The sequence below is a fragment of the Dendronephthya gigantea genome, unplaced genomic scaffold (assembly GCF_004324835.1).
Source record: "Dendronephthya gigantea isolate DGI-Jeju-01 unplaced genomic scaffold, DenGig_1.0 000049F, whole genome shotgun sequence".
NCBI lineage: Eukaryota > Metazoa > Cnidaria > Anthozoa > Malacalcyonacea > Nephtheidae > Dendronephthya > Dendronephthya gigantea.
In genome coordinates, this window is record NW_021163059.1 from 130,270 (window position 1) to 153,398 (window position 23,129).

At 36.1% G+C, this 23,129-nt stretch overlaps 2 pseudogenes; one reads left to right on the forward strand and one right to left on the reverse strand.

The window, feature by feature from the left end:
* Positions 1–6,473: 6,473 nt before the first annotated feature.
* LOC114528310 lies at positions 6,474–8,051 on the reverse strand (annotated as a pseudogene).
* A 2,785-nt stretch (positions 8,052–10,836) lies between these two features.
* On the forward strand, positions 10,837–22,703 carry LOC114528311 (annotated as a pseudogene).
* Positions 22,704–23,129: the final 426 nt, after the last annotated feature.

Sequence of the window (23,129 nt, forward strand, 5' to 3'; positions counted from 1 at the left end):
AAAATCTTTCACAAAACGTCGATAATAGTTAGCTAGGCCGAGAAAACTACGCACATCCTTAACCTTTTTTGGCACAGGAAAGTCTTTTACTGCACTAATCTTATCTGGATCTGGCTGGATTCCTTCTTGCAAAACTATGTAGCCCAAGTATTTGACTTTAGGAAATGCAAAATGGCATTTACCAGATTTAAGTTTGATGTTAGCTTGTCTAAGGCACAGAAATACCAAATTTAAATGTTGCAAATGTTCTTGAGAGGAATGGGAGAATATGATTATGTCGTCGATGTATATTAGACATATTTTCCAATTTAATCCTCGTAAGACATTTTCCATCAATTGCTGAAAGGTAGATGGTGTGTTACATAATCCGAAAGGGAGTACATTGAATTGATATAGGCCGTCATAAGTGGTAAATGCTGTTAATTCTTTTGACGATTCGTCCATTTCTACCTGCCAATATCCAGAAAACAAATCTAAGGTTGTAAAGAATTGTGTTTGGCCTAATAAGTCCAAAGATTCTTGAATATGCGGTAAAGGGTAGGAATCCTTTTTTGTTACAGCATTCAGTTTCCTGTAATCAACACAAAAACGAGTTGAACCGTCTTTTTTCTTTACGAGCACTACTGGACTCGCCCATGGGCTAACTGAAGGTTCAATAATGTTGGCCTCAAGCATTGTCTGGATGTGTTCTGTTATCGTTTCACGTTGTGTTGGTGCAGTACGATATGGTCTCTGTCGTATAGGTAGAGAACCATCCGTAAAAATTTGGTGTTTAACGTTGGATGTTCGACCTAAATCATGTGTTCTTCGTGAAACGATACCGCATTATCCAATAAAAACCCATGTAGTTTATTCAGTTGATCAGTTGTTAAATCTGGTGAAATATCGAATTCAAATTGACCTGTTTGTTCAGTCGGAAGATTAGTATTCTGTTTAGTGAATAAAGGATTACATGTTGGTTCCGCTGATAAGGACATAATATTGTTAATCTCACTTTGTTTGACAAACGTTCCCAGTGTAGTATACCTATAAATTTTAACCGGTTTTTCAGTAGGGTTTACCAACCGAAAGGGGACCAGACCTGCTGGAGATATATACACAAGCGCTGCGGCGCCACAAATATTAAATCGCTGCGGTAAATTTGCATTGGCCTCTATCAAACCTATTGTTTCAGTAATATTATTGTCCTTAAATGTCGGTGGAATAATACATTCGGAATTTGGAGGAATAACGTGAGTGTCAGCCGCATAAATGGTATATTCTGAGTTATCATGAATTTCAGGTTCTACATCTACAAACGGTAATGGATCTTCTGCTATTTCTTCAGTTTCGATTGTAGGCTCATGGTCGCTAGTCTCAGTTTGACGCGTACTAGGTGTATTAAGCATAACCAGATTATCACGATCAATTTTGAGATAACCAGATTTAAAATCTATGATACAATCAAAACGTTCAAGAAAATCCTTTCCTAAAATAGCCATATAATGAAGCTTTGGTAAAACACATGTTTTTACCATATAACTAGCGTTGCCTAAATAGAATTCCAAATTGACATCTCCTAAAACTTGAACTATTTCGCCACTTGCGGTTTGCGCTGTTTTACATTGTCCTGATGTTCCTAAAGCCAATTTCGAATTTTGTTGAATTTTCTCCCAGAAAGCTTGATTAATTACAGTAATAGCGGAACCGGTATCAATGAGAATATTTGCATCAATGCCTTCGATTTTCCCAGTTACAGTGAGGTAATGCGTTTTTCGAAGATCTGGGTGAGCAAATGTATTGTTTGGAACAGAACGTTTTTGTGCAAAGAGAAAACAAGGTTTATCGTGATATTGACTAGATGTATGTGCGCTTCCTTGCTGTATAGCGTTCAAAGGTGGTGGTGGGGGAGGAGGCGGTGGCAATGCTGGAAAACGTGTAGACCTTCCTGAATAAAGGTTTGGTCTTGGGTTATTTTGATTAAAATTATTTCTTGTAGTTTGCCCTGGTGTGTAGTGTTGCAGCTGAGGTAATGAGCTTCTAGGCATATTAAAATTTGTTCGGCTTTGTGAGAAATTTGAACGACCCAGGTTTATAAAACAACGATTTGCAATATGCCCAACTCTATTACAACGATTACAAATTGGTCGACTATCAGTGGTGCGCCGATTACGAGAAGCATTGTAAGCATTTGGAACCATTTGTGTCGGTCCTACTCTCGGTGTAATGTTGGCTGGCGTTGACTGAACTTGATTTTGCAACCTGATAAACTCTTCATGAGTGACGTAATTCGGAACCTGGTCAGAATTGCTATGAGTATTACGTGCTGTTTGGACGTGTGCTGTCGAGTGCGACGAAACAAAATCTATAGGTGTTAAGGCGCGCGAATTTGGACTTGTTAGAGCTGAGGTTACTGGGCGCGAAAGCGAATTTTTCAAACACGCGGCATCAACAGCGGCGGCATATGTATCTGGTAACTGCAAAATAACATGCTCTTTTAGGTCTTGACGTAGTCTTTGAACAAAGCATTGCATAGTTTCTGCATCTGTGAGCTGTAAGCGCGCTGCTCTAGCGTCAACATCATCAAGAAAGCTTTCGAGCGGCTCTACTGGTCGTTGCGTGCGGCTATTCAATTCTTGGCGCCAGAGGAACTGTTGATGTGGTGATACAAATACTTGTCTTAAAGCATCTTGTAACGCTTGTAAATCCGCGCAAACTTCATCAGTTTGGCGCTGACAAACGCGTAGAGCGCTACCACCAAGAAACATCATAAACCCATTTAACTGTTGCTCAGGGGTCCATGCACTAAACGTGGCATATCGCTGAAATTTGTGTAGCCATTCATCGTAATCTTCAGACGGGGAGCCGCGAAAAACTGGGGGTGGAAGGCCACTAGCTCTGGGAGGCGCCCCTACAATTTGATTTTGTTGTTCATGTAGTCTGTCGGTCATTTGTTGTAGTAAGTCAAGAAGACCCTGTGGTAGGGCTTGGGCTTCCTCTTCCATTATTGGGTCCCTGGGGAAAGCAGGAAATTCTGTTTCTGAGTAGGCCAATGAAGAAAGAGAAGTATTTGAATCAGAAGAGTTTGAAATTTCAGAAGGCTCGTTCCCTCCCCGATGTGTACAATTTCGTGTACACCAACGCGCAGGGGTCAACCCTAGAGAACCTGTGTTATGAGAGCGTGTTCGCCTAGCGATTGGTTTGTTGTTTTCAGAACTAGACTCTGCTACGCTCATTAAACTATGCAACCCTCTATTAAGCTCAAAACATATTAATATATAAACGTTCTTAAAGATAGATTACTAGATATATAGATATAGAATAATGTTAATAAGTAAAATAATTGATCGATTTAGTCAATCGATAAGTTAATTCATCGATTTAGTCAATATGCCAACTTACGACCAGTTTAGCACGGGCAACAACTCGTCATCAGATTCTTCCCCGTAGCCAGCTGGAACGCAGCGGTATTTTGGCTCACAATAGTGGGACTTGGGGGCTTCGAGTCGCAATTTTTGCATATACTCGTCAAATTCCACTGCTATCGGGCTCTCCGTTTGGGTTGCCGCGTCTTTCGTTGTCTTTACTGGCGTTTGGGTGGTTGTGGTTGTTACTGGCAGCATTTCAGTAGGCGTTGGTACGAACACTACAGGAATATATCGAACGTACGGTTCCTGCGGGGTGTTCATAAGGCCGTTCCTCTACCAAGTTGTTATATATTTTTTATTTTCTACGCGAGGTAGGAGATCTTTTACAATTGTTAACTAATGTTCATTAATGTTCAGTTTCTTTTCTGGATTCTCTGCTCTTCACTTGATCTTCTGATCTTCGTCGTTTTTGAGTTATTGTCTTGGTTGTCTGTCCTGTAAGGTTGAGCTTCCTAACGTTTCACATGCTTTTTACTCTGCTAGTCCACTGAAGGTTGGGGTGTTGTGCACGCCCTTTTATAGTAACGGTTGAGGGAAACTTGCAGACATCATCAACCAGAGTGGCTGATTCTTATCCAACCAATGAGCGTTGTAAGTTAGAAATGTGGGTTGGTCTTAGAAGCTCGTTCCAGCTCTCATGTCTTGTTTGTTTAAGGCGTTGTCGCACTAGTCGAGTTGGTCTTCTGCTCAATCGATCAATACTCAAAAATGTTCACAACTTAAAATGTTTATCATCAACAACTAGTAAAATTTACAAACAATACGTCTGTGAACAATATCTTTCAACTTAAACTATTTTCACTCTTATTTTATCGAATTGAACTTTTGATGACGTAATCTATTACATGCTTGACCGAGCAACATTTTTAACACAATTGATTGACATAAGAACTTGAATGGCCTACAGCACGCACACTTTTTTAAAGAATGCAACCATTAAGATAAGTGAAGACTTAAGACTGTTTATCCAGGTATTAGTTCTGAGAATATTTTCACCTTATTACTTATTTAATCCCACGATATGTCATACATGAAAGGGAAAGGCGATTAATGTTTGCTAATGGCCGAAAATTATATCTACTCAGGCGTCTTGTGGCAAAAATCATTCACTAATCCCTGGCATGCTATTGATATTCCTATTTTTGCAGCTATTTTTATATGCATATCTCTAAACACAATAAAGCTTTGCGTAACACCTTGTTGAGGTTCATGAGAGAATACAAGTGTCTACTAAAATCATTTTATAGGCAACATTGCATGAGCAATCAATCATAAATAACATGACAGGCCTATGGTGGCCTACGTGTGCCACATCATTTATTTCGTCAATAATATTTTTCTTTTATTTTTGCCCTTTTCCTTTAATTTATTTTCAGTTTTTCTTTTTTATTCGTTTTCTTTAAATTTGATTTCAGATTGTTTTTGTTTAAAAAATTTTTAAAAAATTAAAAAAAAATGATTTGGAAAAAATGCCGTGGCCCAGGCGTGCCATCGGCCCAGACGTGCCATACGTAACCTTTATATTCATGTATTACATGAAGTGTAGTCAATAGGCTAGCGTACAAAGTAATGCAAAGCTTTACATCCAGTGTTTGCCACTGATCCATCATTTCAAACCAACATGGGTTTTTTTATTTGGAAATATTAAAATTTATATGCAAATATTAAAATTTGCATTTGAATATGTCGAAACGAAAACAGTGGGATGATATAGAGAAAAAGCTATCAAACCGAAGAATGGGAAAAAAGGAGAGAAAAGACGAAATAGAATATTTAACAGTGCAGCAATTATCTGCTACTGTGGAAGGGAAAGCGCAAAAATATACAAGGATTGGTCCATTGACAATGGTCCCGTTTGAACACAAAGAAAAAACAATGGAAAATATTAAAAAAGCGTGCCAAGATCACTTTGAAATTGATGAAATGGAACAATGCGATATTCTTGCTGGTGAAAGGGGGCCATCATATACAAATGTTGGTCAAATCAAAAATTGGAAACTCCTTCATATTAGATTTGTTGAAAATGGGTCAGAATCAACAGCAATCCAACGATCCAAGAATAAAAAGACCAGTAATGCCATCACCATCCGTGATTCTGAGTCTCAAGCTGGTTGTAATTTACCACCGTCTTTGCCCAGTTCCAGTAAAGTTACACCATCAGCAATTCCTAAATCAGTCCCATTGAGTCAACTCATATTTATGGGAAAACTGATCCCACCAAAGAAGAATGTTGTTACCATGCATCTAGAAACTTTTGATGTGGAAAGTCAATCATGGAGAGATCCTTTTGAAGCAGTCTCGTCGATAGATGTCGAGAAATTTGCCAGAGGTGGTTGTCGCGATGCATTTTTGGCTGCCGGTTTAAAAGGGTTGTGTGGGAAGTTAGTAGTGAAAAAGTACAGGCCTGACAAAGTTCAAGAATTGTTGAATCATTTTAAATCACTTGATGATCATACAAGGAAAGTGGGACAAATGCATTCCCTAGCAAGGCACTTCTCTTATGTATGATGAGGCTCCTCCAGAATTTGGCAATACCTTTACCTATACTAAGCTGTACTACGCAAAGATTAACAATGAGTCTGTGACCGTAGAACAGTTCATTGATGGAACGTCTGTCAAGTACATTAATAACACTGGTGACATAGTGCAAGGTGATATTGATACCCAGATTTCACAGAAAGCAGAAGCATTTGCCCATTATTAATTTGTTAAGTCAGGGAATCAACTCCTAGTTTTAGATTTACAAGGAGTAGGGTATACTTTATGTGATCCTGAAATTGCAAGCAAACAGCTCTTTGATGCAGATAATAACATCTACTTTTGTGCTGGTAATTTGTCGACAATTGCAATTGACACATTCTTTTCACAACACAAATGCAACAGATTCTGCACTTTGTTATCTCTGGACAAGTGACATCACATAGAACTTTATGAATTTATGTTATTGTTTATGTAACTACTGGTCGTATGGACAAAATTAAGGGGTGGGGGAGGGGTTCAAGTTATTTCACCAATATTTTAAAAATGGATTGTTATGTTTATACAGTGATGAACTTATTACTATTCTTAAAAGTTTGAAGCGCTGGAATTTGGTTGTATTCTTGATTCATCAAAGTTCTGCTTTAAAGTCAGAAATGCATCTGATGCTTCAGAAGGTGCAATTTCATTGACTTCAGGAAAGATCCTTTCACATTTAGCATGGAATTCTGGTTCCAGATAGTCACCTGTGCCATCTAAAATATTTGACATGTCAGCAACTTCTTGCAAATCTTCAACTTCAATAGGAATACCACATTTAACACCCCCATACTGCTCTGGAAATGCATAGATGTGGTTCGGAATCCCATCAGGTAAAGCTTTATTTCGTTGTTTTCTGCCTCTGTGGTTATTCCAAACTGTTTCTTTGAAAGTATTTAATTCTTTTTGGACAACTGGTATGTAGATGTATGCAAGCATTGACCTGAAATATATAATATTTAGATTTGTTCTTTGTATCTTTGTGAATCTAAGTTCATATGGATGATCTACCTGTCATTTTCACTTGATGGGTCATAGTCCCCATTCTCTACTAGCTCTTTTAATTGATCCTTAAAAAATCTCTCCATACGTTCTAACAATTCTCACCACCACCTCTCAATTTTGTTTTGTGTTGATGGCCCATACAAAACAGTCTCAATTGCATCTTCATTTCCAACCTTTTCTTGCAAATAACAATGAATTGTAGCCATTTTTCCAGTCTCTGTCCCTTTATCGACACGGATTCTTTTAGAAAGAACTGAAAGGGACAGTATGTTGTAAATTCAGTATCTCAAGCTCAATAACTCCATAATTCTTCTATCATGTGAAAACCGAATTCAATAATTGTTTTCTTATTTATTTAAAAGAATGAACATTATAGCTTTCAATTTTTCACTTGAATTTGTGTCAATTTCACATTCCCCTTCTTTGGGACATTGATGTCTTGGCCATTGGTCTGACATCATAATGTGTGATACAACCATTTATCTCATGTTATGATATCACACGTTGGACATGACTATTTAACACATGGCTATTACTATTAGCCAATCAGAGGCTGTGAATTCTTATAAATAAATAATATTTCATAAACTTACCTTGTGTCTCGGAAAGATAGTCATAATAAAACCTGCCTATGACCTCAGGCTTGTTGTTAGTAGTCCAGATTCTCAGCAGATTTATTCTCCCACTAAATGTATCTTGCCCTCCATATATACATAAGGGGAACATGGACTTTTGAAATCCACACAACTTGTCATGCCCATCCAAAGACATGGTAAAGTCAGCACCCTAGAATGGAAAGACTCATTCAATCATAGATCTTCTAAGTTCTAACTTTTCCCTCATTAAACAAACATTTACCTCAGCTACAAACAAGTTGTTTCTTTTTGGTCGTCTTGTTTGTCCAACATTGCCCCTTTCTTCGAGCCCTTCAGGATTAATTTCACTCATTACTGCATAAACAAGGTTTCTAGGTACATTAAGTTTATGCACTTCGCACACCTTCCTATGCAATGCAAGGTAACCGAGTAAACGGCCGGGACCGTCCATCTCTTTCCTTACTGCCTCACGAACTTCATCAGCGTCAACTTCGTAATTCTTATACTTTATATTAAAGAAAGCCATTCTGCGGCAGACTACGTAAACTCCATGGATACATTGGGTATTTTTCTTTCATAAAATCTAATATCTCAAAACGCTGGTAATTTTTTCTGACATAGTCTTCTATTTCTTGCTTCAAATTTTGGTCATTCTTCCATTCTGCGGCCGCCATGTTTATTTCTAAAACAACCGCTCATCCTTGAAATACTTCATGTAATACATGAATATAAAGGTTACGTATGGCACGCCTGGGCCACAGCGTTTTTTCCAAATCAATTTTTTTTTAATTTTTTAAAAATTTTTTAAGCAAAAACAATCTGAAATCAAATTTAAAGAAAACGAATAAAAAAGAAAAACTGAAAATAAATTAAAAGAAAAGGACAAAAATAAATATATGACAGTGATATGTTTTAACTGGTTTATAGTTTTGAATAGTACATGTATCATGTAGATACCCATGCAAACTGTTCCTCACCTATAAGAAAACTCTTTGTGGTATATATTGTTTTATAAAAATATATGACAGGCACTTTATTTATTAGATAATTTGGTATATGTTTTGATGATGTCATATGCCTAATTAAAGCCTTCTGTTTACATTATTGTTGATGATGATCTTTTAATTAATATCAATGAAATTATAGGAAATACACATTGGTAAGTCAGAGATGGAAGAGAAAAAAGGTTTGTGGTTACAAAGAGTAAAATCGGCAAATGAGGTGAGTGATGGAGCATTAGATTTGCAGGTCACAAAAGTAATGGGTAACAAAGAAAGTGTAAGTATGAGGGATGGTGCTGGGGCAATCACAATTGAAGACAATAAATGGAATACAATGTAGTTAATGAAGACAGTTTAGGTATTGAGGGGGTCACTGAAGAAATTTCTAGTGATGAAGGTGTAAGTATACTTGGAAGGAAAAGAAAACTTGAGGATGAAGTGATTTTGGATGAGGTAAGCACTGCTCTGAAAAAGGCTCATATTACTAGAACATCTGGAGCAGTGAATCATGATCACACATATCACATCAGTAAATCTCGTTGTAGTTTGAAACAACAAGTCGATGATGTTGTCAGCAAATTGACAAAGTTGCAGAAGAGGTATAAAGTATCCAAACAAAAGACTCGGCGCCTGAAGAGAAAGGTTGTAACTTTGAGTTCAGTGGTAAGTGAGTTAAAAAAGAAGAGTCATAAATAGTGATTGTGCCTCAATCTTGGAAACAACCTTTTCCGGAGTTCCAAAGGAACTGATGAAAAGGTTGGTGTCGCAAAAGAAAAAGAAAAATCCTGGCGCGTATCCACCTGAGCTAAGGTCATTTGCTCTGACCTTAAAGTTTTATTCAACGAAGGCATACAATGGTGGTGAACCCGGTTTCATGAAAGATGCCTTAACAGCTTTGAAAGCTAAGGTCCTCGCTGCAAGAAGAGATGGTGAAGAAGTTGTTTGCGCTCTCACCTTGGATGAGATGTCTATACGAAAACACGTCGAGTGGGATGGTAAGAGAATGCGTGGTTATGTCGACCTCGGAACGGGCATTGAAGACGACTCTCTACCTGAAGCTACCGATGCTCTTGTGTACATGGCCGTTTGCGCAAACTCAAGTTGGAAAATACCCTGTGGATATTTTCTAGTGAATGGGCTGACTGGTGAAGAGAAGGCCAACTTAACGAAAGAATTCATTCAGAAATTGCATGATGTCGGGGTTAAGCTGATTTCTTTCACATGCGACGGTCCATCGACCCACCAGGCGATGTTAAAGGAGCTCGGTGCAATTCTTACACCTGATAGCCTGCAGGCGTATTTTCCGCATCCGTGTGACCCAGAGGCCAAGATCTACGTGTTTCTGGATGCCTCCACATGATTAAGTTGGTGCGAAACACAATGTCGGACTGGCAAGTTCTGAAGGATGAAGAAGGGAACACAATTCAGTGGCAATTCATCGAGAAATTGCATCAGTTGCAAGAATCAGAGGGTTTACATCTAGCAAATAAGCTTTGGGCAGGGCATATCAAATGGAAACCACAGAAGATGAAGGTAAACCTAGCAAAACAGGTGCTCAGTTCGAGTGTCGCTGATGCTTTAGAATACTGCGAAGGTAAGCTGAAATTGCCACAATTTCAGGGATGTGGTCCGACTGTGAAGTTTATTCGTGTTTTTGATCGCTTATTTGATGTTCTGAATTCCAGAAACTGGCTGGCGAAGAATTACAAAGCGCCAATCAGGAGATCGAATTATCAGTACACAAAGAAGTTTCTTGACCAGGCGAGTGAGTACATCCGAAATCTAAAGGGTCCTGATGGAAGATCGATTCTCAAGTCGAAAAGGAAAACTGGTTTTCTTGGTTTTCTTATTTGCATCAAAGCAGTTTTGGGATTGGTCAACGATCTGGTTATGACAAAGAAACCAGTCCTGAAGTACCTTCTGACGTACAAGATGAGTCAAGATCACTTGGAGTTGTTCTTCGGTGCTGTGCGAGCATGCGGAGGATGGAATAACAATCCAACCACACGGCAGTTTGTAGTCGCGTACAAGCAACTGCTGATGAGGCACAATATTAAAGGAGGTCATGGAAACTGCGTTGCTCAAGATGACACTCAAAGATCAGTGTGAAATTGAAGAAACACCGACTGGGATCTCGGACGTGGCGATTGCAAGGCGATACAACCTGGAGTTGAGAGAGCCAGCTGCCGTCGATCATGACTACTGTGATGTGTCTAATGCCATTGAACTGTCTGAGTACAAGGAGGCTGCAATATCGTATATTGCTGGATATGTCTCGAACATGGTGACGAAAAAGATCCATTGCACCCAATGTACAACGGTGCTGACGACGACGGAAGAGAACATACCGGACCGTTCGTAACATGGAAAACGAATGGAGGTTTGAAGCTACCGTCACATGGACTGATTAAGATTTGTGAAGAAACGGAGAAGTGCGTTATGAGAATGCTGAATGCTAACCAAGGTGGTTTACCTCTTAGCGCTGGACTATCAGGAGCAATTGCGAAGACGGTACTGGAAACATGTGTGAAGAGCGGGGTCTTTAACACGTTAAACCAACACATGTTTGACTCAATCAAGTGCAGTGGATAACCACCTGTTCACTCTGATAAAGTGCTGTTCTCAGAGTTATGTCACGATTCGAATGCATCATTTTTGTAAGTTAAGGAATGCAAGTCTGCATGAGAAGGTAATACGTAAGCAGTTTTCAAAGCTTGTGTTATTCAAACACCAGTAGAGTTGACACGTGACCTGGGCACAGCAGTGGTGCTTTCGAGGTTTGCCTGTATGCCTTTGGATGCAATGTCAATATAACTGCATGACCATAACCTTTTCAATTTTTTATAATCTAAAATCGATTAAAATTCCTCATCTTTTTTTAATACATCGATCAAATTTTTTTCAGTCTTCAATAAACCTTTGCTGGTTATATTTGTAGACAATATTGTTTATATCTGCAGCTTCATTTCAAATTTGTCAGTTATAGACATTGTATTTTCAAAAGGTTGGGCGTATCCTGGCGCAATCATTTGTGTTTCGAGGAAGTGTGCATTGTTAAGAATGCATTGTCAACGAAACCTGCACATATTATATGTGTCTAGGGGTTGACAAAAATAACGTGTGTGTATATGGTGTTTGACAAGTGGACAAACAAATTATATATTTATTGATGTCCCTAGAGGTAATATTACATTTTTGTTTTCTATTTTTTATTCAAGTGTTTTTATTCCATTCTAATGTCATTAATTGTGTGCTATTTTGTCTATCTGTTAGGGTTAAGAGAAAATGGAAAATTTCACTGCAACCATGATTGATAAATTAAAAATTAAATTATAATTTTGTGAAATACATATTGTAATAAACTAATATATGTTTTATTTATTTTTAATCAATATATAGTTTTATATTTATAATGTAAATTGTTTCTCACATATAAATTATGGGCTTAACCTAGATGGTTTAATCAATCCAAATCAAGGTTTGAACAACCAAATCAAAATTTTGTGAGTCAAACAAATGAATATAGGAACATAAAAACAATAAATGTTATACAAATACTGATGTTGAAGTTTGCCAAGCAAGTATTCCATCTTTCTTGACACTTTATATACTGAGTTGAAGACAACAATTGACACATATACTGAAGATATTGCAAGGGAAAAGTATCACTTCTACTACTTCAAAACTACTTCAATTTTACTTGATCAACATGGTAACCAAAGTTTGTGGGAATATAACATTACATCCAGTTTGTGTTATGAAAATTTTATCGACTTTATGCTTGACAAGAAAAAATGGTGTTCTCCTGGAATGAGAATTAATCTCAATCAATATACACAAGATGGATAATGAATAATTTATCCTCACAGCCCAATGGTGAAGAAAAAAGTGTCAATGTATTGACAATAATTATACTGCAACTGTTACTGTTGCCATCATGGTATTTTATATTGATGATACAATTACGATGAAGAATAAAGTGATGTGCAAGCCATAGCAAATATAATGCCAAAAATCATGGGATGATATGTAATCAAGAAAAATGGTAAATGATACTCTTGGAAGAGTGTCATTATGGTTGTGGATATCTAAGAACTTTTCCTTCTACTTTTGTGATCAATTATTATTCCAGCAAAGTGTCACAGAAAGAATGGTTTGCGTGTTTTGGCACCTTACAACAGTACATAGATTTTTACATTTGTAACATAGAGATAATTAAGAACTAACGTGTAAAATGTAGTTTGCACAAAAATACATTTATACTAAAGTGCTTAATTTTTAAATAAAGTCATCAATAAGCAGGTTGTTCAAATATCCTTTCCAATTATAACAAATACCATTATTTTTGTGGTACCTTTTTTTAAATTGTGAGCTTGAAAATTTAGAATGGCAATTGGTTAAGATATATATGTGCTTTTCATATTATTTTTATAGTTTATTAAATTTGAAAGTACCTCACAAATGGTGGATAATTGTTTTTTTGAGAGAGGCTATCACATAAATTGTAGGAATTATGTGCACTCTTTCAATGTATGATATACAAGGTAAAAAAGTTACATGAAAAAAATGTGATGGACATTTTCGAGTTTATATTTATCCAGTTATTCGTATTTTATTACCTACCCATAGCTACCTCGTAATTAATTTCAAAAAAGGCAGACAGTAATCCTATCTTTCGATCATTTGTGACTTTCTCCTTATTTAGTTTTTAAATACCATCGCCAAAATTACTTCATGTTAGCAATAATATCTTTTCTTCTATCTGAGCCAATCATATTGTCGTATTTTTTTCGCGCTCTTTTCATTTTATGTTTATTTCACACTGAGATATTGACCAGAAATTGCGAAGTTGATAATAAATAAACAAAGGTACGAGGTCTTTAAATATAATGAATTATAGGGTTTTATCAGTTTATTATTTTCAACATTTTAATTTTTGACGGAGAAAAATATTATAATATTTTAGAGCGCTGAAACCGAGTTGTCTGAAAAACATGAACGGTACATATGTGTTTCCTGATATACGTATTTCACATGCAAAGCTTAAAAGACCCTTAAAAAAAGTTTAGGATGCCTTTCGAAAAAGGCTAATTGGGTGATAGTTGTTGTAATTCCTTATTTACACTTCAGTAAATAGTAAAGTTTTATTTGAAGGGTCTAATGGAGATGATAACGGCCAGCAAGTTGAAGATGCGGGAAATGGCAAAAATGGTATGAATTTTAAGACATGTACTCTCATAATAAGATTTATACCGGGTTTTAATAACAAATATCACTTTTAGTGCATGACCGCTTCCGAGCATATAGCCAAAGCTACAACTATATGTGAATGGTGCTGTAAAAGAACATGCTAGCTTTCCTATATATCATTGAAGGCTTGGAAATAGCTTTGATATTATTAAGATGTTTGTCCTGTTATGGATAAATAATTTTATTTACACAAATATCTTTCACACAGATGGCAAAGAAGCCAAAAAATTTGAAGGTAAACCATTTAAAATTTATTGCTTCCTTTAACAAGTCATCAGGAATAAAAGTATGTTCACCACAATGTTTTTTTGTTCAGGAAAATGCTACAGCTGTGGCAAGAGGCCACAGAGCAGCAAAATGTGAAGAAAGTATGTTTTTTCAAAGTTGTTTGATATCACAAAGCAAAAGCATGAAGGGAAAATAGGAAACATTTCACCGGTCATATCACATATGTATTTGTTCTATAAATGAATTATAATTAAAATATTTATTTTAGGATACAACAGAGACCAGCACAAAAGTAAGAAACATATGCTGTTATACATTACTCTAGTGAATCTGTAGTTTCTCTGACAGGACTCTTCCATTAATGGACAAAGTCTTATCTTTTAATGCATAGAAAAAGTCACAAGCTATTTTTACTAAAAAACCAATGCACCAATTGTGAAATTAGACTGTTGGCAATTAGTCAACTTGAATTCATAAATGGAAGAGTATTGTCCATAGGATTGACTAATATACTAGTATATACATACATATATAGTAAATACATAAAAGACAGTTGTATGTATTTTATAGCTAAAAGATGCTACAAGTGTGGCAAAAAGGGCCATCTGGCCAGAAAATGCCCAACAGAAAGACTTGGGCTTACATATGTGTTGCGGGAGTGCAACAACTGCACTTTTAATGTACAAAAATAAGCCTGGTCTCTCTTAATATCGGGTTTTTTAACACCCTGTTGTATGATAAACAATTAATTATATTAATTTTAAAATGAAAGAATAAAGGTTATGTGAAAGTTTGCAATAAAATGACAAAATCCATCAGTGTTTTTGGATACCTTTCTTTTCAAAACACATTGGCAACACAGCTAGTTCATCGTAGATTGGTTGCTTCTGCAAATATGATAATGAAAATGTCTTAAAATACAAAGATGCTTCTGCATAGACAATCAATATGTAGTGAAATACCAGGATAGGTGCATTATAACCAAATGCAAAGTTTTCAACAAACCCCACACATACAACACATGTTTATTAGATGCTGCTGGCCTTTATTATAATATATCAGAGGAAAGCTAATTAGCAGTCTGGAAGTTCACAATTTCAATAGGCAAGAGAAAAATGCATTGGCCTCTTGTCCTCTTGATTATAAAGGAACTGACCTGAATTAGACAAGGACAAATGTCTCATATTCCATATGCCATTTGTCTATTCCTGAGAAATTGATTGGTTTCCCATCAACAGTAGTTATTTTTTGACAGATGGTCCATCAGGATAAATTGGGCCTTTTTTTACTTAACTTAATCAGTTTTTGCAATCCAAATTCCAAAACATTTACTGAAATACATATGATGGCAATAGTGTAATATTATACCTGTCAGCCAAGGCCAAGGATTCAAATATCATTATCACTTTTGAAGTTTTTAGATTCCTTTGTTTAAAAAAACAAAAACAATTTAGACAAATAACGCACGACTGCACATATTCAAAAAATTTAAAACAAGGTTCAAAAAAACGCTCTCGATCGCCGATCGGCAAGTACACGAGTTGCCAATCAAAACTAAACGACAGATTTTTGCATGTTTTCAAACGGGTTTATACTAAATAAAATCTGTAATCTGCAATCAGGTAAGCGAGTAAAGCGACTTCTCTTTTCAACAATCCTCAAATATATTTTTCGCCTACTACAAGATGAACGGCAACTTTGTCTCTGTTTCTTAACGTATCGAAAATAATTTCCTGTCGACCGTTGATCGTCAGTTGCCAACTTGCCAGTTACATCTCAAAGATTTGCACAAACAAATAATCAAAATATTATAGAAAACTTTGTAAATACCTCTTTAGCTTCAAAATTACCTCTTTAGCTTCGATTCCTTGTGATTTTAGTATTTGCTTAATGTCCGTTACGGCAGGATTGTTTATAAAAGTAAAATACAGGTTCAGTCGTTCAAAAAACAACGAACCAACACGGTCACTGACAAAAAGTAACCGGGGGAAAAAATCACTGGTGTGGGCTCAATATTGAGCTGTGTCAGTGGTAATTGCCATGGCCAGTTGGGCCCATATCTGGCGTCAGCACGAAAAATCCGCCATGTTTCTTGCTTCACTTTTTTGACAGGAGCCGGTCCTCCATGGATTATTATACAGGGTGTATCAAAAAAAAGGTAATCCAACTTTGGTGCGCTATTGTACGTGAACTACTTGTTCTATTAACGAATTTTTTTCACATTCCGAAAGGTTATGCTTTTAACTATCGAATGACATGTTTTTGATACCAAATGGTGAAAAAATGAGCAAATAGGAGGCTGATAAAAAGTGTTAGTCGAAATCGCATATTTTCACCTCTGAGAGTTGGGACTAAAACCATTGAAAATTAACTCTCTTTAGGACTTAATTGAAGAATTTTGCTTTTGAATAAACTACCCGCATATGCATATTAAGTAGGAATAAGGAGAACATTCCAAGCAATGCGGCATAAAACCAGTGCAAGCTGTGACATGTTCATGATTAATTGTTTTTTTCTTTTGTTATGCACTGCTTTAATTAGGCTCAAAGGTGAAAATATGCGATTGCGACTAACATTTTTTATCAGCCTCGTATGTGCTCACTTTTTCACCATTTGGTATTAAAAACATGTCATCCGATAGTTAAAAGCCTGATCTTTCTGAATGTGAAAACAATTCGCTCATAGACTGAGTAGTTCACATACAATAGCTTGTTGAAGTTGGATTACCTTTTTTTTGATACACCCTGTATAGCTCAGTGGTTTACACACTGAGTTTACATCACTGAGCTATATAATAATTCCTGGAGGACCGGCTCGTCATTTTTCGGTAACTTCGCCGCCATCTTTTTGTCCGCAAAAACATGGCGGACTTCGCCCTTCTGCGCAACCGCAGAAGCTCTGCTGACGCCACATGGTTCCTTTTGGCCATGGTATTTACCACTGACCGGGCTCAATTATGAGCCAGCTACAAGGGTGTTCTCCCCCCTGGATTTAGTAAACAACAGGTCCTCCCCCCTGGCTTTTATAAAAAAAATTTCCCATGAGAACTTGTTTTGTTTTTTTGAAATATAAAGTCATGAAAACATCATTAATTGCATTTTTTTGAAATATAAAGCCTTTTTTTAAGATGAATACAAGTCGTAGACGCTGTTATTGCCAACGCAAGAACAAATATATATTAAAACGTCAAAAAATTGTGGACAAAATTGAAGATTTTAATTCTGCCACGAACTGACAGGTGTTTTTTTTATATTTTCATTATTTCTACATTCCTATAACAAATGCTTGAACTTTTTGGCACTATTGTCGGACGTTTTGGGGACAATTGGATATTTATGGATCAATTAGACTTTTTTGAACCCTGCATGAACAGCAGAATTACTGAAAGTATCCAATTAATAATGTTTTCTTGAATGGTCTTGAATGTCTTCAGGACAATATATCTAGGTATAATCCAAAGAAACAGATGCCAAAGCTCAGGGGCAAGATGCTTGGCAGCTGACTAAGTGCAAGAATATAGTTTCAACCATGAGTCATATTTGCATAATATACTTTTCAGTAAGGTAATCAGCTTAATTGTACCTCAATGGGCTATAAAAGTTTTCAATATTATCTAATTGCACCCCTGGACCCCTGGTCTTATTAATGAATAATATTCATCCCTCCATAGACTCAATTACTCCTGATTAGCCCATTGAATTTAGCCCTCTTGAAGTTTGATACCATAAACAGAAAATTATAAAAGTGGCTGCAGATTGAAGATACACTGCTCACACAATGCATGTTTATATTTATTTCTTTTATAAATATAACAATGGTTATAAAAATAACAGCCAAAAACAAAATCAGATAACATGGTAATTAAGGATAACAATGCAGATTCATAAGAATGTGTATAATATGCTTAATACATTTCAGTTCAATGTTCCAACAAATTGCATGACAATTAATTAATAAGCCATCTCTAGCTTGCTTTATTTCATTAATGAATAAGCCATCTCTAGCTTGCTTTATTTCATAGCATCTTCATCCTGAAAAGTATAAATGGAGATCTGATCAAGATTTATTCACAAGGTGCAAGAAGTTAAAAAATCAATTAATATAAGCCATGATAATTGATTTGAATTTGACAAGGCAAACAAGATAATATATTGACTAGGTTTTAACAGTCACCATCATCAGAGGGTGAAATTTACACTGTTTGCAGCAAAAATCTTATTACTTTGTATCAGCACCCACTCAGCACTTTTGTCAGTTAGATTATGTTAATTATTGCTTAAATCTAATACACTCACTGGGGGGAAGGTTTACCTATTTACATTATTGTTTGCTATCATGAAAACAAAATAGACCAAACTCAAAGATTGACATTGCTAGGAATTTAATTCCTTCCCCACACAAGTCAAGAAAATGATAAAGTTTGAGTATATAACATTGCACATGTACCAAAGGTCTAAAATAGTATATTTGCTGTTTGTACCATAAGTTTTGATGGATTTATAAGGCTCAGAACCTTTGGTAATCAGTTTATATTCGAGTCCAAAGGCAAAAAACTGAAATTGTTATAAAAACCGGCTTACCTGGATGCCATGAAATAACAGCCAAATGAGAAAAATCATTCCTCCGATAAGTGAATTAAGCCATTCACAACGTCAGACATATAGAGCACAAAGCTACGTCTCCTTTCCATTTGTTGAACAGGAAAAAAGAGGATTTATATGAAATACAAAAAATATATACCGAAAGCCGAAAATATTTTCATAAAACCAGGAGGGAGATGGACACAGTTTTTCACCTTGTATCGCGGTATGTCAGTGGTAATCACCATGAGCAAAAGGAACTATGTGGCGTCAGCAAAGCTCAAAATCCGCCTAGTTTTTGCGGACACGATTTAGCTGCGAGCCGGTCCTCCAGGAATTTAATATAGCTCAGTGGTTTTCATAGTACACCACAGAATACCTATCAGAAGGATAAAAAATTGAGTTGTCCTTCTGATAGGTATTATTCTTTGATACAGTTCATTAGTTCAATCACAACAGAGGAAGAACTCCTGTTCTTTTTTCGTAACTGTGAGGTAGTCACCCCCCTGCCAATGTCTAAAATTGCTGCAAGAACTTGGCACTGAATATATCTTTAAATAGTTTGTGGCAATGGCGTATGTACACGCTGGATTCTCGTGTGACTATTGCAATTTCACATGCCGAAGAAACGCCAGTAAAAAGTTTTTTAAACATTTAAGCAACTTTCATTCAAACGACCCAAATTTCAAAATTATCTGCTCAAGATGCCCGCGATCATTTAGCAAAATTAACAGCCTTCAGAAACACTTTTATCGGGTTCACAAGGACGACGCAATTTTGCAAGAAGAGGGCGACCTGTCTGACGACATTCACAATTTAGACCAGAACGATTGCTTACCAGGTGTAAATAATGGTGACGAACACGAACAAGGTGAGGAAGAACAAGACCAGGGACGAAATATTTTAAAACACCATGTTGCTAAACATCTTTTGTGTGCAAAGGAGAAAGGAAAATTAACCCAAACTGCCTTGGATATGGTCACAGAGTCCACCAAGAACCTTCTCAATGAATATCTGGAAACTGTCAAACATGCTATTGTTTCTAAATTGACAAAGGACAATCAGGAATTCGAATTCAACCAAGACATTGAAAAGTTGTTTGAAGTTATAGTGTTTGTGCTGTTAAGGTTACACTAACAATAGTAAATAAGTTGAAGTTATGGACGGTGAGGGACACCTATGGATAAGGGATGAAGGGAGAACGCATGGGAGTTGGGGAGAGAAAGGAAAGGGAGGAAAAGCATGGTAGTATAAGTCAGAGTGATTGTTAGAAAATATATCTTTTATTGTTTATATTATTGGTTTTCAACGATACAATAGAAGTTGATCAAGTTTTTGAAGAATTAAGTTCCGAATACCAGCAAAGATCTTACTATGTTGAGAAGTTTAACCTTGTGGTAAGTATAATTATTGAATTGATATTGACTATTGAGGTACGTCTGTACAAGTTGTACATGCTTGGGAGAAGCAATTCACATGCTGCAACTTTTAAGGCTTAGAACACTATCACACTGGTATGTAAGGTTGTTCCAACTAAGCCGTCAGGATATGTGTATCAAGATGAGCATGATCATAAGGTTGACAACACAAGCTGTAACAATATTGTTATACAATTACATGTGTCTGATGATTCAAAAAACCTTTTTAATTGAAGACAGCCAGGTGTATTTCTTGAGGGCATGTAAACCCCTCCCCCCATGCTATTATATTATCCATGTCAATTGAATGATATATTAAATATATATTTGGGTAAGTCCAAAAAAAATGCTAACAGCTACTATAGTGAAGGCTCTTCTGAACAGCCAACTTACAAGATGTGAGATTTTTGTGTTTGTACCAAGTTACCATGTTAATTTCTTGTGTTACCAAAGATATGCCTTGTTTAATATATTGTCTGCCTGATTAATAAATTAATATAACCAGTAGGCCACTGACTGCACTTTTAATCACATATATATTAGAAATCAGTTACAGTATAAAATGCAAAACTGCTGATAAATGTAAACATTCTGTTTTACTGTTATAGGAACCAGTCAAAGAGAAAATGGGTGACAGTTTTAAGCATGTGGACTATAAGGAGAGGAGAATTCTTAAACGAGTTTCATCATATGGATATCTTTATATCTTTTGTTTAGTTTGCAACATCATATAGTGCCACAATTGCAAGTGTAGCAATAGTTAGTTTTGCATAGTAATACTGGAATAATGTTTCTTACTCTTCACAATTTACAATTCACAGGTAGGGTCAAATACTATAATTAATTAGTAGAAAATTCATTTACACTAATTGTGGTATATACATTTTGTTTCCTTTCTATATCCCACTGTAGGTGTATTTTATTATCTCCTGGGAAATATAAGACCAATGTACCGTTCTACAATTCGTAATATCCACCTTTTGTGCATTGCTAAGACTAATGACATAAAACAGTATGGCCTAGACAAGTTGTTTCATCCTATTATTAAGGAGATTAACTCTTTGGCAGAGGTAAAATGTCACCATACATTATAAAGTTTTACATAATGTTGAGATGTGGCACCTTTCTCTTCTGCTGATCAAATGCATTAAAAATAATGGACAATGATGCATTTAACTCATTTCAGCACAATGCTGTAGTATATCTATTACTTGATTGTAATGCTTCAGCATATGAGCTGCTTTGTGTTTGAAGTAATTGTTAATTGATAATACATCTTTTGATACTCCATTTCAAAGGGGACTCTTTCACTATTGGTGGACAACAAAGATATTTTCATGGTGGGCTTATTTTTTGGTCTTGTGATACTTTGGGAAGCAATTACATGGGTGGTTTCAAAGAAGGTGTTGGAGGTGCTCTCAGATTTTGTCGAAATTGTATGGCAACTCGCGATGAAAGTAATGAAAAGGTAAGTGCAAACTCCAATTAAGCCAGTCTTTGTTCTATTCACAATATCAAACTCACAATGCAATGATGTTTGTGTAAATTAATGTAAATAATTTCTAAAATTTTTCAATTTTTCAGGGTAATTAATAATTATGAAAAATCTTACAATCAACATTTATCAACCTAAATATCCACTTGTGCAGACTTTGGTCAAAATTTGTCTTCATATGTAGTTCTAACAATTGTGACTTGTAATGTTTTGTTTTAGTTTTGTTCATTGGAATTTCAACCAAGAACACTAGAGAGACATCTGCAACTTTGCGAGATGATTGGAGATGTTGATAATGCAATTCCAATTCGGGAAAATATGTCGACTACTTATGGAATAAACAGAAGAAGTGTTTTGGCAGATGCTGCGAACTTTGATGTTTGCCAATGTTTCCCGCAAGATATTATGCACATATTGTTGGAAGGTGTGGTACCATATGAGACCAAATTGTTTTTTAGGTACCTCATTGATGAGCAACATCTGCTCACACTTAAGGATTTGAATAATTTACTTGACTGTTTCAATTATGGATATATGAACAGAAAGAGTAAACCATCACCTATCACAAGGGAACACATTCATAGTAGCGACGCTAAGCTTAAACAAAGTGGTACGTTTTTTGACTGTAAGACTGTAAGTGTCAAGTTTCTCACTGTATAGCTAGCATATACAGCATCAGGTGAAAGTTAGTGAGTTTGAAAATGTTATTAAGAATTAAAACATGATAGTTAATTAATATAATGGTCATTAACCCACTGGGCCTCAATTTTCCCCAGTACACCCTACTATTTTTCTCTTGTGTTACTCCAGACAATTTTGCTAGTCATTGGAAGGTCTGTTGGAATGGGTTTATGTGAAGAATGTCTAAAACTTGATTTAATGCAATCTATATGTGGAATGTATCTAATTTAATTCCTCTCGTTATCTGTCTGTTAATGTAGCTTCCCAAATGTGGTGTCTATTTCGCTTTCTCCCAATCTTGATTGGTGATCTTGTAAGCCAAGAACTAGACCATTGGCAGTGCTTGACAAGGTTATGGAACATTGTGCAGATATGTTTTGCTCCAGCAATAAAGAGAGATGATGTCCACTCTTAAGGTTTCTCATCAAAGAGCATCATGAATTATTTAAACAACTGTACCCAACAGCATCAATTATTCCAATGATGCATTATTTGATTCATGTTCCTGATGATATTATTAGGTAAGCAATAACTACACTGCATAGGTCACACAATTTGCTTATTGTGTTCTCAAGTTATGTACATTTGAATTGAATATTGCTTGATATGGGAGAACTGTCTTGTAGATTTGGTCCCCCCAGAAATCTCTGGTCGATGCGATTTGAAGCAAAACACACATTTTTTAAATCTGTTATATCAAAAAATTTCAAAAATGTCTGCAAAACATTGGCTGAACGTCATCAATGGTACATATACATTTGTGGTCTACTATAGTATGTGGTCAGCTGCAGTGGACAACAAGTTTACTTGTACACTACAGTATATATTATGCACTTCCAGTTAGGTTGACTGAATGAATTTTACATTTGAATTGTAGGAGCATGTGCTGGAGTCTTTTGGTATCTCCTGGCCAAACAACTACAAACTATCTCTATAGTGGAGATGATGTTA